General features: G+C 39.3%; 2 pseudogenes; one reads left to right on the plus strand and one right to left on the minus strand.

Annotated features, from left to right (window-relative positions):
* The first annotated feature begins 6,957 nt into the window (after positions 1-6,957).
* LOC129628218 (olfactory receptor 52A1-like) lies at positions 6,958-7,906 on the plus strand (annotated as a pseudogene).
* Positions 7,907-14,245: 6,339 nt separating this feature from the next.
* Positions 14,246-15,385, minus strand: LOC129627817 (olfactory receptor 52A1-like; annotated as a pseudogene).
* Between the last annotated feature and the right edge of the window lie 4,597 nt (positions 15,386-19,982).

Consider the following 19,982-nt stretch of genomic DNA (forward strand, 5'->3'; position numbering starts at 1 on the left):
AGAGGGTAGGAAATGCAGTGGAGGTGGTATAAAAATGTAATTCAAATGTATTGATACATCTCTCAGTAGACATCTGCTGAGTTACATAGGTTTTCAGTTATTATGCTTAATTTCTTTAGTGTATCCTTTATTAATCATAACACTTTTGAGGGGAAAAAAGATATATGAATGTTTTCCTGGTCCAGTACTTGGCAAACAAGTTGAAATGGAGCAGGACCTTGTGGGGGCTGCCCTGGGAACAAAAGCACTCTCAAGTCTCCTATTCCTTATTTACAGGGGAAGACTTCAGTCTCTTAGACCTTTCTGAATTCCAAAGGGCTGATTCAAATAGCTACTAACAAAGGAAGTGAAAGAATGCAAAAATAAAGCAGTCAAGAAAAAGTGTGGAGATAATGTAGAGCCCTCTTGCTGGTAACTCTTCAAGGGATACATATAACAATCTGATACATAGTTTGAGTTCTACTGTGGGAACTAAGGCCTCTACTCAAGTGGAGGATGGTAACTTTTGATTGACATGGACATGGACCCCAGACTGGCCAGAAGCAGAAGGCTGCTAACTGAAATTCCTAGAACAATATCCTGTTACCACACCACCAAACAATCAGAAGAAAGTCACACACTCTGTAGCCTTCCCCACAAATTTGCCTTTAAATACTCTTCCTCAAGGCCAGAGGGAGTTTGGACTTTTTGAGCATGTTCAGTTCAGTTCAGTTCAGTCATTCAGTCATGTCCAACTCTTTGAGACCCCATGAACTGCAGCACACCAGGCCTCCCTGTCCATCATCAACTCCCGGACTCTATCCAAACTCATGTCCATTGAGTCGGTGATGCCATCTAACCACCTCATCCTCTGTCGTCCCCTTCTCCTCATGCCTTCAAATTTCCCAACATCAGGGTCTTTTCAAATGAGTCATTTCTTCGCATCAGGTGGCCAAAATATTAGAGTTTCAGTTTCAACATCAGTTCCTCCAATGAACACCCAGGACTGATTTCCTTTAGGAGGGACTGGTAGGATCTCCTTGAAGTCCAAGGGACTCTCAAGAGTCTTCTTCAACACCACAGTTCAAAAGCATCAATTCTTTTGCATTCAGCTTTCTTTAGAGTCCAACTCTCACATCCATACATGACTACTGGAAAAACCATAGCCTTGACTAGAGGAAACTTTGTTGACAAAATAATGTCTCTGCTTTTTAATATGCTGTCTAGGTTGGTCATAACTTTCCTTCCAAGGAGTAAGCATCTTTTAATTCCATGGCTGCAGTCAACATCTTCAGTGATTTTGGAGCCCCCCCAAAATAAAGTCAGCCAGTGTTTCCACTGTTTCCCCGTCTATTTGCCAGAAAGTGATGGGACCAGATGCCACGATCTTCGTTTTCTGAATGTTGAACTTTAAGCCAACTTTTTCACTCTCCTCTTTCACCTTCATCAAGAGGCTCTTTAGTTCTTCTTCACTTTCTGCCATAAAGGTGGTGTCATCTGCATATCTGAGGTTATTGATATTTCTCCTGGCAATCTTGATTTCAGCTTGTGCTTCTTCCAGCCCAGCATTTCTCATGATGTACTCTGCCTATAAGTTAAATTAGCAGGGTGACAATATACAGCCTTGATGTACTCTTTCTCCTATTTGGACCCAGTCTGTTGTTTCATGTCCAGTTCTAACTGTTGCTTCTTGACCTGCATACAGATTTCTCAAGAGTCAGGTCAGGTGGTCTGGTATTCCCATCTCTTTCAGAAGTTTCCACAGTTTATTGTGATCCACACAGTCAAAAGCTTTGGCATAGTAAATAAAGTAGAAATAGATGTTTTTCTGGAACTCTCTTGCTTTTTCGATGATCCAGCGGATGTTGGCAATTTGATCTCTGGTTCCTCTGTCTTTTCTAAAACCAGCTTGAACATCTGGAAGTGCATGCTTCATGTACTGTTGAAGCCTGGCTTGGAGAGTTTTGAGCATTACTTTATTAGTGTGTGAGATGAGTGCAATTGTGTGGTAGCTTGAGCCTTCTTTGTCATTGCTTTTCTTTGGGATTGGAATGAAAACTGACTTTTTCTAGTCCTGTGACCACTGTTGAGTTTTCAAAAAAAAAAAAAGAAATGCAAAAAAGCAAAATGGCTGTCTGGGGAGGCCTTACAAATAGCTGTGAAAAGAAGAGCAGGAAAAAGCAAAGGAGAAAAGGAAAGATATACCCATTTGAATGCAGAGTTCCAAAGAATAGCAAGGAGAGATAAAAATGCCTTTCTCAGTGATCAATGCAAAGAAATAGAGGAAAACAATAGAATGGGAAAGACCAGAGTGCTCTTCAAGAAAATTAGAGATACCAAGGGAACATTTCATGCAGAGATGGGCACAATAAAGGACAGAAATGATATGGACCTAACAGAGGCAGAAGATATTAAGAAGAGGTGACAAGAATACACAGAAGAACTATACAGAAAAGATCTTCATGACCCAGTTAATCATGATGGTGTGACCACTCATCTAGAGCCAGACATCCTGGAATGTGAAGTCAAGTGGGCCTTAGGAAGTATCACTATGAACAAAGCTAGTAGAGGTGGTGGAATTCCAGTTTGAGCATGAGTTGCTCACATTCCTTGCTTTATCCTTGAAATAAAACAGTTCCTGCTCTAAATCCCAACTTTTCAGTTTCCTTGTTCTCCTGTGCTTTGCTCATAGGAGTTTGACAAGGAAGTTGTTTTCAAATAGGATATAAGTACTATTGTATTCAGTGTTAAATTACTCCATAATATTAGACTTTCTGGAATTAACACCAAAAAAAGATTTTTTCTTTTTTTTCATCATAGGGGACTGGAGTGCAAAAGTAGGAAATCAGGAGATACCTGGAGGAAGAGTCAAGTTTGGCTTTGGAGTACAAAATAAAGTAGGGCAGAATCTAACAAAGTTTTGCCTGGAGAATGCACTGGTTATAGCAAACACTGTTATAGCAACTTCTTCCAACAACACAAGAGACAACTCTACACATGGACATTACCAGATGGTCAATATCAAAATCAGATTAATCATATTCTTTGTAGCTAAAGATGGAGAAGTGTATTGCCACTATACAGTCAACAAAAACCAGAGTGGGAGCTGACATTCAAAAATTGAAGATCATGGCATCCAGTCCCCTCACTTCATGGCAAATAAAAAGGGAAACAATGAAAACAGTGACAGACTTTATTTTCTTGGGCTCCAGATCACTGCAGATGGTGACTGCAGCCATGAAATTAAAAGACACTTGCTCCTTGGAAGAACAGCTATGGCAAACCTAGACAGCTATTAAAAAGCAGAGACATTACTTACTGACAAAGTCTGTACAGTCAAAGCTATTTTTTGCAGTAGTCATGTATGGATGTGAGAGTTGACCATAAGAAAGCCTGAGTGCCACATAAGAATCCATGCTTTTGAACTCTGGTGTTGGAGAAGACTCTTGAGTGTCTCTTGGACTACAAGGAGATCAAACCAGTCAATCCTAAAGGAAATCAGTCTTGAATATTCATCAGAAGGACTGATGCTGAAGCTGAAGCTCCAATACTCTAGCTACCTGATGAAAAGAGCTGACTCATTAAAAAAAAAAAAAAAAAAAAAAAAAACCTGATCCTGGGAAAGATTGAGGGCAGGAGGAGAAAGGGACAACAGAGGACAAGACGGTTAGATGGCATCACCAAATCAATGGACATGAGCTTGAGCAAACCCTGGGGGATGGTGAAGGATAGGGAAGCCTGGTGTGCTGCAGTTCATGGGGTTACAAAGAGACACAACTGAACAACTGAGCAACAAAATATAGTTAAGCATATAGAAGTTCCTGTGATCAAGACATTGTAGGAAAAGTCTAGATCTCCATTTCTGATAAGATCTATCTCTTTAACCTCCTATCTCTTGAGACAGGAAGTACACAATCCGTGCATTGCTGACTTCTTTTTCCCTTTATCTTTGAAAGTCTTACTTCTTTCAGAGCTTGCATGTTTGCTAAGAGGCTTCAGTCATGTCTGACTCTTTGTGACCCTATGGACTCTAGCCTGGAGGTCTCCTCTGTCCATAGGATTCTCCAGGCAAGAATGCTGGAGTAGGTTGCCATGCCCTTCTCCAGGGGATCTTCCTGACCCAGGGTTCAAACCCATATTTCTTATGTCTCTCTTCTGTATTGTCAGGTGGGTTCTTTACCACTAGTGCCACCTAGGAAGCTCCTTATAGAACTTGCTAAGCAACAAAGCCCCATCTGCCCTACCATTTGCAAACACATTCCTGCCTAGATCACTGATATGCATCTGGAAGTCTTTGGAATGACACTGAATGTTCAAGAGTAAATAAGTAGAGTGAATAAGAAGAGGCAGTTGTTTGCTTTATTTCCAATTGCATTTCCTTAAAAAGCATGAGATAAAGTAGGCCAATTTGCTCAGTCATTGAGTGGAGTCCTACTCTATGAAACTTTCCAACTTGGTGTTTCTTTTCTGTGTCACCTATGTGAGAATAAGTGAAAGTGAAGTTGCTCAGTCATGTCCAACTCTTCATGACCCCATGGATGGTAGCCTACCAGGCTCCTCTGTCCGTGGGATTTTCCAGGCAATAGTACTGGAGTGGATTGCCATTTCCTTCTCCAGGGGATCTTCCCAACACAGGGCTCAAACCCGGGTCTCCCACATTGTAAACAGACGCTTTACCATCTGAGCCACATGTGTGAGTGCTCATGTGAGAATAAGAGGAATACCAACTTCTAGTGCTCCGGGACGCACAATTGCTCTCTTTGATGAAGACAACATTGTCATCTCTTGCTGGACTAGATACATCCAGTCTCCTGGAAATTGAGTGAGAAGAGTATCCCAATAAATGTTAATTTCCTTCTAGCCTCTCCTTCTTTGTCTCATGGAGTAAAATAATAATAATAACTCTCTGAAATTGAAAAAGTTTAATGAATTTGGTCAGCAGGGAAAATGATGTTCCAAGCAAGTTTTTCATAACTAAGACCAGCAAAGAACAACCTTCTCTTGCAAAGAATAACTTCTTTTCATAGCTAGGACCAGCAAAGAACAACTGACCACTTCTCACTCCTGCTTATGGAAACTAAGTAGATAGTTAGGAATGTGTCTAGGTTAAGTGGAGATGTCATTATATCTTGAAGTACAAACACAAGTACAAAACAATGAATGGAAATTGCAGAAAAAATAAAAGCCCAAGTCATAAAAATAAGTGTTAATACATTTTGGTATAATCTGACTTTGAAGTTCTAGGAACTACAATTCAAAAACAGTAATAATAAATTTGAGAGTCTGAGTTGGAAAATCAAGGAGTTAAGGGCAGTGAGCATCAGGCTATCGGAGATGCTGAGTAGACCTGCAGATGTTTTAGTTGTATGAGAGAGGATTTTAAATGATTTGAAAACTATGTATCTTCAGCTGTTGTATTTGAAGATACACAGTTCAAAAAGGACGACAGTGGTTACAGGGTAGACATTAGCTCAATATAAGCTCAACTTCTTGTAAGAGTTGTACAGTAATTACACACATAGTTGTGGAAAGTATCAACATATACATGGTCAGCTGTCAGGAAGCTATACTGGATTCTGCATGAAAGGGTGATTTGATAGAACAATCTACAATACATTCCAAATTTAAATATTATGAATAGAAATAAGGGTTGTCTGGGGCTAGGGAAGCACTCAGAAAACTATTTGGAGTAGATGACTTGACTTATGGAGAAATATTTTGGAAAGTTCAGAACAACCACACTTTTAAAATCTATCAACCAGCTTGATTTAGACTTCAATAACTAATTACTATGCAACTTTTCTGCTTTAACTTCAAAAAATATATATATTAATTAACCCATGTTCTTGTTATCCTGACAGCTGAACTTTATAGTTCATTACCAGTGTTCAGTTACTGGAAAGTGTCAAGTGTTCCCAGCAACAGCCTTTGTATTGCAATGAGATATCATTTCAGGAATTTCTTTTTCTGTTCCTGCTGACTCCCAAGACACTTCCACCTGAATGTGCCCGTGTGTTTTTTAGTTATTCTCCAGAGAACATCTTGAACAATTCTCCAAGAGGACCACTCTTTATTTTTTGTGTTTCAGCCTTCATAGAAGAAGCATTATTCATTCAAGCTTATCCCAAACCTCATCAGCATCTTCTCATTGCTCTCCTGGTGAAACATCCAAGGACTCTCTTCTCCTCCATCATGAACTTTATAACCCTATTAATTTTATTAACTAATATTTTCAAACTGCAGAATGTGTGGTAGAGAGACAGATCGAGGACTGTAGGCACTAAAAAGCCTGAGAAGTGGAGACATAAGACTTGCATCCTATGTCAGAATTTTCAAGGTTATAAAAAAATATGCAGTTGCCATTGTCTATCTGATGTCTGGGCACTGAAACAAGTTCATACTTGAAAATTCTTTGCTGAGAAGGAATTTCATGGTAAGGAGACATCTTGTTATTTGTAGTACTGGATTGTTCTGTAGAAACAAGACCTGCTACAGTGAAAGGACAGCCAAGAGTCGGGAGAAAGCTGAGAGGAAAGAAAAGGGGGCCCAAGGACTTTGATGTCTTTCTGTATAATGTATTGTTCCATTTTTTTTCTTTTCTTTTCTTCTGATTTTAATGAAACATTAAAAAACAAAAGAGAAGATGGAGTGTGATAGGAAGAGGAGCATGATAAAAAAGCCCGATCACATGGGCCCCATCATAGGCATGGAGTCCAAATACTCAGTTTTTATGTTGTGGTAGTCACTGACTATGGGGGGATAATTGTGCTAAAGTGAATACTGGTAGAACTTTCCATAGGTCTCAATATTGTCATTTTCTCATTATTGGAAAAAAAATGATAAACTAATGAAGCTGTTCTCTTATTTCTGTCATTCAGTAGTTGAGTGACTGGCTGAAAGTAGCATAGGTATATGAGAGTAGGGAGATGCAGAGTTTGACCAATGTTGCCCCCTCGCTAAGATGACCCCTAAACTGCCATGTCTATTATGAATGACACTGTGTTTATGCCCTCTGTGCTGACCTTTATTGGGATCCTTGGCCTAGAAACTGTACAGTGTTGGATTGGGATTCCATTCTGTGCAATGTTCATCATTGCTTTGATGGGAAATTCTCGACTTTTGATCATCATCAAATCTGAACCCAGTCTCCATGAGCCCATGTACATCTTCCTGGCCATGTTGGGAGCCATGGACATTGCATTTAGCACCAGCATTTTCCCCAAGATGCTTGGAATTTTTTGGTTTCACTTGTCAGAGATCTATTTTTATGCTTGCCTCTTTCAGATGTGGCTCATCCACACATCAGGGTATTGAATTGGGAGTCCTGCTGGCCATGGCTCTGGACCGCTATATAGCAATCTGTTATTCTCTGAGGCATGGTACCATATTCACTCAACAGCTAGTCGCTAACAATGAAGTTGGAGTGACATTGCAGCCAGCCATTCTTGTTATCCCATGCCTACTGCTCATAAAGTGTCATTTGAAACTTTACAGAACCGAGTTAATATCCCACACTTACTATAAACATATGGCCCTGCTGTAGCTTGCCACTGAAGATGTTTACATCAATAAATTCTATGGTATCCTTGGGGTTTTTATTGTCTGTGGCCTTGACTTCATTTTGATCACCCTCTCCTATACACAGATATTTATCACTGTCTTCCATCTGCCCCAGAAAGAGGCATGGCTTAAGGCATTCAGTACATGTATTCCCCACATATGTGTCTTCTTCCAGTTCTATCTCCTTGATTTCTTCTCCTTTTTTACTCACAGGTTTGGATCTTATATCCCATCATATGTATATATCACCTTGTCCAAACTTTACCTATTGGTACCACGTTTCCTCAATCCATTTGTCTATGGGGTGAAGACCAAGCACATCTGAGATAAGGTAGCAAACATGTTCTGTTCCAAAGATCAGGCTTGACATTTGATCAAACTAGTTTCTCCTATGGATTTAATGTCTCATGTCTTGGGCATATGTGATCTGCAAAATCAGTTAGTGGCTTGAAGTATCATCTTACTTGATGATGAATACATTAATAAACAAATAAATGATTGTTTTAGAAAGTTCACAGGGCATTGAACTTAAGTCCAAATGAAGTTAGAAGAAATTGAGGAAAATAAAGCATAAGGCTCTCAAAGACTGAATGCTTTTATATTGAAAAGTCAGAAATGATGATTTTCCTCATCACCAGGGCCAGGTTTGGCTGAAACAGACAACTGTAGAGATCCTTTGTAAACCCAAGCATGCTGTAATACTTACATGGATTCTTCCATCCTTACAACTTGAAGATCCACCACCTTAATATAGTAAGCTTCCTCTAAATTATAAAACTATTGTAAAATATTTTCTACAATTTATTTATTCCATCAAAATATGTCCCTTGCATATCTTCTGGTCAAATATATACAGAAATTCACATAAATACCTTCTCCTTGAAGCTTATTTCTTGGTGATTCTCATCACATAAAAACTTCTGTTTCAACAAATCTAGGATTAGGGCATATAATACTATGCTCATCTTTTGTGTTCTTAACTATTCGTTTAATGTCTTTATTTGTATAAAGAGTAACTTGAGTAATAAAGCATTGATATTTGGGCCCTTTTAAAAATGTTATGAATGTGGAGGCAAGTTCTAGAATTAATCTAGATAATACTATTCTAAAGTTTGTTAAATTATTTTACTAATTGAACAACCAATAACACTATGACCTAATAAGGAGAGAGGTCTAAGAAACCTGGACAGATATTATAGAAGCTAAGATTCTTACTGTATTTGTTTCCCAAAGTATCTTTGCTTTTTTTCATAGAAAGTTAAGGGTCTTTTTGTTCCTTATTAAGATGTTCATATGCCAATGATAATATGTAATGGAGAAACTACATTTGCATGCCTTTCATCAATGATTACAAGACTGGAAAATGTCAGTTTTCATTCCAATCCCAAAGAAAGGCAATGCCAAAGAATGCTCAAACTACCACACAATTGCACTCATCTCATATTCTAGTAAAATAATGCTCAAAAATCTCCAAGCCAGGCTTCAGCAATACATGAACCGTGAACTTCCTGATGTTCAAGCTGGTTTTAGAAAAGGCAGAGGAACCAGAGATCAAATTGCCAACATCTGCTGAATCATGGAAAAAGCAACAAAGTTCCAGAAAAACATCTATTTCTGCTTTATTGACCATGCCAAAGCCTTTGACTGTGTGGATCACAATAAACTGTGGAAAATTCTGAAAGAGATGGGAATATCAGACCACCTGACCTCCCTCTTGAGAAATCTGTATGCAGGTCAGGAAGCAACAGTTAGAACCGGACATGGAACATCAGATGGGTTCCAAATAGGAAAAGGAGTACGTCAAGGCTGTATACTGTCACCCTGCTTATTTAACATATATGCAGAGTACATCATGAGAAACCCTGGGCTGGAAGAAACACAAGCTGGAACCAAGATTTCCAGGAGAAATATCAATAACCTCAGATATGCAGATGACACTACCCTTATGGCAGAAAGTGAAGAGGAACTAAAAAGCCTCTTGATGAAAGTGAAAGTGGAGAGTGAAAAATTTGGCTTAAATCTCAGCATTCAGAAAACGAAGATCATGGCAGCTGGTCCCATCACTTATGGGAAATAGATGGGGAAACAATGGAAACAGTGTCAGACTTTATATTTTTGGGCTCCAAAATCACTGCAGATTTTGGACGTGAATTTGAGTGAACTCTGGGAGTGGGTGATGGACAGGGAGGCCTCAGTTCAGTTCAGCTGCTCAGTCGTGTCTGAGTCTTTGCAACCCCATGAACTGCAGCACGCCAGACCTCCCTGTCCATCACCAACTCCTGGAATCCACCCAAACCAATGTCCATCGAGTAGGTGATACCATCCAACCATCTCATTCTCTGTCGTCCCCTTCTCCTTCTGCCCTCAATCTTTCCCAGCATCAGGATCTTTTCAAATGAGTCAGCTCTTTGCATCAGGTGGCCAAACTATTGAAGTTTCAGCTTCAGCATCAGTCCTTCCAATGAACACCCAGGACTGATCTCCTTTAGAATGGACTGGTTGGATCTCCTTGCAGTCCAAGGGACTCTCAAGAGTCTTCTCCAGCACCACAGTTCAAAAGCATCAGTTCGGTGCTCAGCTTTCTTTATAGTCTAACTCGCACATTCATACATGACCACTGGAAAAGCCATAGCCTTGACTAGATGGACCTTTGTTGGCAAAGTAATGTCTCTGCTTTTTAATATGCTGTCTAGGTTGGTCTTAACTTTCCTTTCAAGGAGTAAGCGTCTTTTCATTTCATGGTTTCAATCACCATCTGTCAGTTCAATTCAGTCGCTCAGTCGTGTCCGACTCTTTGCGACCCCATGAATCACAGCACGCCAGGCCTCCCTGTCCATCACCAACTCCCAGAGTTCACTCAGACTCATGTCCATTGAGTCAGTGATTCCATCCAGCCATCCCATCCTCTGTCGTCCCCTTCTCCTCCTGCCCCCAATCCCTCCCAGCGTCAGAGTCTTTTCCAATGAGTCAACTCTTGGCATGAGGTGGCCAAAGTACTGGAGTTTCAGCTTTAGCATCATTCCTTCCAAAGAAATCCCAGGACTGATATCCTTCAGAATGGACTGGTTGGATTTCCTTTCAGTCCAAGGGACTCTCAAGAGTCTTCTCCAGCACCACAGTTCAAAAGCATCAATTCTTCAGCGCTCAGCCTTCTTCACAGTCCAACTCTCACATCCATACATGACCACTGGAAAAACCATAGCCTTGACTAGATGGACCTTTGTTCACAAAGTAATGTCTCTGCTTTGGGGTCGCAAAGAGTCAGACACGACTGAGCGATTGAACTGAACTGAACTGAACTGATGGCAGTTCTAGTTCCAGTTTTTTAAGGAATTTCCACAGTGTTCTCCATAGTGGCTGTACTAGTCTGCATTCCCATCAACATTGTAAGAGGGTTCCCTTTTCTCTACACCCTCTCCAGAATTTATTGTTTGTAGATTTTTTGACGGCAGACATTCTGACCGGTGTGAGATGGTATCGCCTTGTGTCTTTGATTTGCATTTCTCTGATAATGAGTGATGTTGAGCATCTTTTCATGTGTTTGTTAGCCATCCATCTTTTTTGGAGAAATGCTGTTTAGTTCTTTGGCCCATTTTTAAAATTGCATTGTTTATTTTTCTGGTATTGAGCTGCATGAGCTGCTTGTATATTTTTGAGATTAATTCTTTGTAAGTTGCTTCATTTGTTATTACTTTCTCTCATTCTGTCTTTTCACCTTGCTTACAGTTTTCTTCATTGTGCAAAAGCTTTTACGTTTAATTGGGTCCCATTTGTTTATTTTTGCTTTTATTTCCATTACTCAGGAGGTGGGTCATAGAGGATCCTGCTGTAATTTATGTCAGAGAGTGTTTTGCCTATGTTTTCCTTTAGGAGTTTTATAGTTTCTGGTCTTACATTTAGATCTTTAATCCGTTTTGAGTTTTTTTTGTGTAGGTGTTAGAAAGTGTTCTTGTTTTATTCTTTTACAAGTGGTTGACCAGTTTTCCCAACACCATTTGTTAAAGAATTTTGTCTTTTCTCCATTGTATATTCTTGCCTCCTTTGTCAAAGATAAGGTGCACATTGGTGCATGGTACAACCCCCACTCTTTACTGCCCCCCATTATACTGCCCATTCAGTAAACAGCAAAACATGCCCAAACTTATTAATAGGAGAATAAAAATTTAATCAACAATGAGATTTCATCTTTTCATTCCTCAGACTGTTAAAGATTTAAAGTCTGATAAAGTCCAGCAGTTGTGAAGTCATGAGTAAATAGTTTATAAGAATGTATATTTTGGTAGGTAATTTTATTTTGGAATTGTATATTCAAAAGGTTTATAATTACTTGTTTTAGATGGCATAAAGGAAATTATGAATGCTAAAGAAGTATATTGTAAGACATCTAAGAATCATTTCTTAATTCTCAAAGTTGTACAATTTAGGGTTGAAAACAATATCACATGCCATTTTTTCAAATCATTTTTTGCTTAAATTTCCTCTTACTATCCCAGAAAAACTCACCTCATTTTGTATTTAGCCATCATGATACTCACCTTCAGTAGGCAACATTTTATTCTTGTAACTTATTTTAAAAACTTCACAGATTACAGAAATATTAACTTAAAAACAATATTTTTTTTCCAAATCTCACCCATTTAGTTGTAACAATTTTCAACATTTGATTTATAGTCTTCCAGGTTGCCTGGCACTAAAGGTTCTATCCATTTTAAATTTTAAGTGATATTATCAAATTATGTACCCAAATGTACACGTTCCCTTATTGTTAACTAAAAACTGTTCTGGAATAGTCCCCCAAATTGCTAAAACCTCCTTTGCTATGATAGGATAAAAACTTTAGGCCATAAATTTAAGGTTGATTTTAGTATCTATTTCACAGAGAAGAGAATATAAACTTAGATTTTTTTTCCTGTTGTCCCAGAGTTGTATTAAAACCTAAAGCTGAAGAAAAAAGTCACTAAGTATTCCTAAGTTATGAATAGTTGACATGATTTATAAATTGTATTTGTCTCTATTGCTGCTTCTGATTACCATCTCTACTGCCCACCATTTTCCCATTTCCTGCTCAAATCTCAGCACTTGAGAGAGTGATGGCATTCATGATTTGTCCTGGAGCTTCCTTATTCCCTTGCTCTTGGGAGAGCAGACGGTTGTGATTTTCCACACCTGGACCCAAGGGAGTCAGATTCAAAAAATTACCATGAAGATTGGACATTTCTCAAAAAAGTGAAAGACTGACACTCTTGTCCTCTAAATATTTAATTTCCTACAAAATCTGGAGATTAATTTGTGCATGCTATTACCACTTCTCTCTCATTACCATGTCTCTGTTTCCCTCTTGTTCACTAGGAATTAAAAAGGATACAAAGTCTACAAACTCATGAAAATTGATCACTGTGTCAAATTTACCTCTATGCCACTATTCTATAGCATAGTATTTATAATGGCTTGCTGCTGCTAAGTCACTTCAGTTGTGTCCAACTCTGTGTGACCCCATAGATGGCGGCCCACCAGGCTCCTCCATCCCTGGGATTCTTCAGGCAAGAACACTGGAGTGGGTTTCCATTTCCTTCTCCAATGCATGAAAGGGAAAAGTGAAAGAGAAGTCACTCAGTCGTGTCCAACTCTTCACAACCCCATGGTCTGCAGCCTACCAGGCTCCTCCATCCATGGGAATCTGATAACACTTGATGAATTAATTAAAATGAATAATTTTACTGCTTATGAGTTTTGTGTCTATAACTTTATGGATGACCCTGCAAATCTACTGAAATTTTTATACTTTATTTTCTCATTACAAACATAGAGATATAATTTCTGTTTGTTTTGTTTTTGATAAGAACTGTTAGCATATACTTCCTCCATTTTTTTAAAGAAGACCCTGATGACCAAGAAACAAAATCAAGAACTAGATTTATTGAATACTTGGATGCAGATGGTGACTGCAGCCATGAAATTAAAAGACACTTACTCCTTGGAAAGAAAGTTATGACCAACCTAGAGAGCATATTCAAAAGCAGAGACATTACTTTGCCAACAAAGGTCCGTCTAGTCAAGGCTATGGTTTTTCCTGTGGTCATGTATGGATGTGAGAGTTGGACTGTGAAGAAGGCTGAGCACCGAAGAATTGATGCTTTTGAACTGTGGTGTTGGAGAAGACTCTTGAGAGTCCCTTGGACTGCAAGGAGATCCAACCAGTCCATTCTGAAGGAGATCAGCCCTGGGATTTTTTTGGAAGGAATGATGCTAAAGCTGAAACATCAGTACTTTGGCCACCTCATGCGAAGAGTTGACTCATTGGAAAAGACTCTGATGCTGGGAGGGATTGGGGGCAGGAGGAGAAGGGGACGACAGAGGATGAGATGGCTGGATGGAATCACTGACTCAATGGACATGAGTCTGAGTGAACTCTGGGAGTTGGTGATGGACAGGGAGGCCTGGTGTGCTGCGATTCATTGGGTCGCAAAGAGTCGGACACAACTGAGTGACTGAACTGAACTGAACTGGGTACTGCAGAACATTAAGCCTTGGGCATATCTAAATTCCTTGAGAGATGTCCAATTTGTGAATCTTTCCAGAGCTAGATGTTTACAAGAGTACACTCAAGCAGGTACTAAAAAAATTAAAGAGAAATGTAAAGGAGAAACATTCAGTATTTTCCTCCTTTATGCTTATTATTCTCACTACCCATCTAGGATCCACAATCCTATTGACTGCTGTCATGGGTTAATAGGCAATAGCTAACATGCTTGCAAACTGAAAAAAAAAAAATTAAATAGAAAACTTGAGCAAAACTTGTTATTGGAAAAAACATTTCCAATAACAAGGACTCTGCTGTTTTATCATGTTTGGAAATAGTGTTACTATTCACAAAAAGGTAAACATAAAAGTTTTTCTCACAGTAAGTTTCTTGAACAAAACATTTTTACCATATGGACACGGATCTGCTTGGTCTTTGCACCATAGACAAGTGGATTGAGAAATGGAGGGACTAGCAGATAAGTGCTAGAAAAGAGGATGTGAATATAAGGAGGGATGTGAGAACCAAATCTATGTGCTAAGAAGGAGAAGAAACCAAGGGAGTAGAATTGGAGGAAGACACAGATGTGAGCGACACAAGTGTTGAATGCTTTCAACCTAGCCTCCTTCTGAGGCAGACAAAAAACTGTGATGAATATCTGTATGTAGGACAACGTTATTAATACAATGTCAAGCCCAGCAACAGTGAAGGCTACAAACAAACCATAGATTTTGTTGACCCTGATATTTTCTGCAGCCAGTTTCACAACAGCCATATGTTCACAGTAGGAATGAGAGATGACTGTTGTATGGTAAAATTGTAATTGAAACTTTATCAGTACTGGGCATGGTGCTACAAGAATGGCAGCCCTGAGTGTTACCATAGCTGCTATTTGAGTGACTAACCGGTGAGAGAAGATGGCAGCATGTCTGAGTGGATAACAGATGGCTACATAGCGGTCCAGAGCCATGGCCAGCAAGATGCCTGACTCTATGCCTGAAATGTGTGGATGAGCCACATTTGAAGCAGGCAACAATCAAAATATATCTCTGTTACATGACACCAGAAGATTCCAAGCATCTTGGGCACAATGCTTGTGCTGAGAGCAATATCTGTGACTCCTAGCATATCTAGAAAAATGTACATGGGCTGATGGAGACTGTGTTCCAATTTGATGATGATGAGAAGCAAGGAGTTTCCAATCATGGCCATGAGATACATGGCACAAAATGGAATCCCAATCCAGCACTGCACAGACTCTAGGCCTGGGATCCCTATTAGTGTGAACTCAGAAGGCATGAAGACTGTGGTGTTGTAAATGGACATAGTGTCCTTGGGTCTCATGATGCAAACAAAATACATATCTCAGTCCATGCTACTTCCTCTTCTACTTCTTATTTTCATCCAAAGTCTTCATATTGAGTGTGTATGTTTTTGGTAGATCTCTCAGATCATATCATCCACCTCATATAATATCATATAAAATATCATATCATATCTTCCATATAATATAAAAGGTAAAAGAAAGATCAATCCACAATGACACACCATGTTTTTAACAATGGCATGTACATTACAGGCATAAGTCCTGTACCATCATAAAAATTTGTATCAGCATGACAGTACAACTGCATTAGAACCAGCCAAATACCTGAGTTCCCAGATGGCACTTGTGGTAAAGAACCCACCTGCCAATGCAGGAGACATAAGAGATACAGGTTCAATCCCTGGCTTGGGACAGTACCCTGGAGGAGGACAGGGCAACTCACTCCAGTATTCTTGCTTGGAAAATCCCACAGACAGAGGAGCCTGGTGGATACAGTCCATGGGGTTGCAAAAAGTCGGACATGACTGAAGTGGCTTAGTACCTATGCACAAAGACTGCTTACTCAACTGCTGATGTGTCTGTCATTTCACTTCAAAGCTGTGAAAACAAAAAAGTTGTTTATTTTGGTTGGCAATTATGTTTTAATCAGAAGTTAATGATTCTCTTCATATTCCACATTTCATTTACTGCTTCAGCATTCTTATTATTCTCAGTTGTCTCTCAGTCAAAGCCATTCGGTTCGGACATCAAGAGTCTGACAATATATTAGTGCAGGTTGCTCTCTAAGAAAGAGAATAAACATAGGAACACTCGTCACCTAAAAGCAAAATACATTTGTCTATGTATTGATGATATATTTTATCTATCTCTGTGTAAAACTAGATGTCTTTTCAGAAGAACTTGAAGGAAGAGTTTTAGAAAAGATCATTCAAATCTGTGTACATTTGATAAGTCTGGACCAAAGTTTCTGGATACTGTTTTATGTTTCTAGTAAACCTGAATTGTTTTGCCTATATTTCTAATAGCTGAAATGCTTCATTTTTCTGCTTAAAATAAAATATATTCTGTAATACACATTACAAAATGTTTAGAGTCAAGAGAACTCAAGAAAGCAATATTGGCAAGAGTAGCAAAATATGTAGGTATGAGGACTCATTCTTAATGACTGATGGATATAGGAACATGGATAATTGACTGGAATAGAGGCTTCACTCTTGGGTTTTAACATTTTGTTTTTCTTCTTTTCACAACTACTTGTAAGGCCTCCTAAGACAACCATTTTGCCTTTTTGAATTTCTTTTTATTGGGGAAGGTCTTGATCACTGCCTCCTGTACAATGTCAGGAACATCTGTCCATAGTTCTTCAGGCACTCTGTCTACCAGATCTAATTCCTTGAATTGATTTGTCACTTCCACTGTATAATCCTAAGGGATTTGATTCAGATCATACCTGAATGGTCTAGTGGTTTTCCCTACTTTCTTCAATTTAAGTCTGAATTTGGCAATAAGGAGTTCATGATCTGAGCCACAGCCAGCTCCCAGTCTTGTTTTTGCTGACTATATAAAACTTCTCCATCTTTGGCTGCAAAGAATATAATCAATCTGATTTCTGTATTGACCATCTGGTGATATCTATGTGTAGAGTCTTCTCTTGTGTTGTTGGAAGCAGGTGTTTGCCATGACCAGTGGGTTCTCTTGGCAAAACTCTATTAGCCTTTGCCCTGTTTCATTCCGTATTCCAAGACCAAATTTGCCTGTTACTCCAGATGTTTCTTGACTTCCTACTTTTTCATTCCAGTCCCCTATAATGAAAAGGACATTTCTGGGGGTGTTAGTTCTAGAAGGTCTTCATAGAATTGGTCAACATCAGCTTGTTCAGCATTACTGGTCGGGGCAAAACTTGGATTCTGTGATATTGAATGATTTGACTTGGAAATGAACAGAGATCATTCTGTCATTTTTGAGGTGCATCCAAGTACTGCATTTCAGGTCTTTTGTTGACTATGATAGCTACTCCATTTCTTCTAAGGGATTCTTTCCCACAGTAGTAGATATAATGGTCATCTGAATTAAATTCACCCATTCCAGTCCATCTTAGTTTGCTGATTCCTAAAATGTCAATGTTCACTCTTGCCATCTCCTCTTTGACCATTTCTAATTTGCCTTGATTCATGAACATAACATTCCAGGTTCCCACACAATATTGCTCTAACAGCATCAGACTTTACTTTCATCACCAGTCACATCCACAATTGGATGTTGTTTTTGCTTTGGCTCCATCTCTTCATTCTTTCTGGAGTTATTTCTCCACTGATCTCCAGTAGCAGAGAGTTAATCTTTCAGTGTCCTTTCTTTTTGCCTTTTCATACTGTTCACGGGGTTCTCAAGGCAAGAATACTGTAGAGGTTTACTCTTCTCTTCTCCAGTGGACCACAGCTTGTTGGAACTCTCCACTGTGACCCATCCGTCTTGGTAGCTGTTAAAAGAAAAGAAGCGAAAAGCAAAAGAGAAAAGGAAAGATATACCCGTTTGAATGCAGAGTTCCAAAGAATAGCAAGGAGAGATTAAAAAAAAAAAAACAAAACCTTCCTAAGTGAATAATGCAAAGAAATAGAGGAAAACAATAGAATGGGAAAGACTAGAGATGTCTTCAAGAAAATTAGAGATACCAAGGGAACAATTCATGCAAAGATGGGCACAATAATGGACAGAAATGGTATGGCCCTAACAGAAGCAGATGGAGAAGGAAATGGCAACCCTCTCTAGTGTTCTTGCCTGGAGAATCCCAGGGATGGCAGAGCCTGGTGGGCTGCCGTCTCTGGGGTTGCACAGAATCGGATACAACTGAAGCAACTTAGCAGCAGCAGCAGCAGCAACAGAAGCAGAAGATGTTAAGAAGAGGTGACAAGAATACACAATATAACTATACAGCAAAGATCTTCATGACTCAGATAATCATGATGGTTTGACCACTCACCTGGAGCCAGACGTCCTAGAATGTGAAGTCAAGTGGGCCTTAGGAAGCATCACCATGAACAAAGCTAGTGGAGGTGATGGAATTCCAGTTGAGCTATTTCAAATCCTGAAAGATGATGCTGTGAAAGTGCTATACTCAATAGGACAGCAAATTTGGAAACTCAGCAGTGGCCACAGGACTGGAAAAGGTCAGTTTTCATTCCAACCCCAAAGATAGGTAATGCCAAAGAATGTTAAAAAGACCACACAATTGCACTCATCTCACACGCTAGTAAAGTAATGCTCAACATTCTCCAAGGCAGGCTTCAGCAGTACATGAACCATGAACTTCCAGATGTTCAAACTGGTTTTAGAAAAGGCAGACGAACCAGAGACCAAATTACCAACATAAAAACATCTATTTCTGGTTTATTGACTATGCCAAGCCTTTGACTGTGTGGATCAACAAACTGTGGAAAATTCTGAAAGAGACGAGAATACCAGACCACCTGACTTGCCTCTTGAGAAATCTGTATGCAGGTCAAGAAGCAACAGTTGGAATTGGACAGGGAACAACAGACTGGTTCCAAATTGGGAAAGGAGTACGACAAAGCTGTATATGGTCACCCTACTTATTTTAACTTATATGCAGGGTACCTCATGAGAAATGCTGGAATGGATGAAGCACAAGCTGGAATCAAGATTGCTGGGATAAGTATCAATAACCTCAGATATGCAGATGATTCCACCCTTATGGCAGAAAGTGAAGAAGAACTAAAGAGCCTCATGTTGAAAGTGAAAAAAAGGAGAGTAAAAAAGTTGGTTTAAAACTCAACATTCCGAAAACTAAGGTCATGGCATCCAGCAAATAGATGGGGAAACAGTGACAGACTTCATTTTTGAGGGCTCCAAAATTACTGCAGATGGTGACTGAAGCCATGAAATTAAAAGACACTTGGTCCTTGGAGGAAAAGCTATGACCAACCTAAACAGTATATTAAAATGCAGAGACATTACTTTGCCAACAAAAGTCCATCTATTCAAAGCTATGGTTTTTCCAGTAGTCATGTATGGATGTGAGAGTTGGTCTATAAAGAAAGCTGAGCACTAAAGAATTGATGCTTTTGAACTGTGTTGTTGGAGAAGACTCTTGAGAGTCTCCTGGACAGCAAGGAGATCCCAACCAGTCCATTCTAAAGGAAATAAGTCCTGAATATTCACTGGAAAGACTGATGTTGAAGCTGAAACCCCAAAACTTTAGCCACCTGATGTGAAGGTGTGACCCATTTGAAAAGACCCTGATGCTGGGAAAGATTGAAGGTGGGAGAAGAAGGGGACGACAGAGGATGAGATGGTTGAATGGCATCACCAACTCAATGACATGCGTTTGAGTAAACTCTGGGAGTTGGTGATGGACAGGGAAGCCTGGCCTGCTGCTGTCCATGGGTTTGCAAAGAGTCAGACATGAATGAATGATTCTTGGGTTTAAACTTTCAGAGCTATCATTAGCATAAGATTTGACTAATTTAGGCTCATTAATTTTTCATGAAAAACAAAGTCTGAAACACTTTAGTCATTGTTTCTGAGCTCAGGTATAAGAAATTATTAGAAAATGAAGTGGTGGAAGCATGTGTTCCCTAA

This window comes from Bubalus kerabau, chromosome 15 (assembly GCF_029407905.1).
Source record: "Bubalus kerabau isolate K-KA32 ecotype Philippines breed swamp buffalo chromosome 15, PCC_UOA_SB_1v2, whole genome shotgun sequence".
Classification (NCBI taxonomy): domain Eukaryota; kingdom Metazoa; phylum Chordata; class Mammalia; order Artiodactyla; family Bovidae; genus Bubalus; species Bubalus kerabau.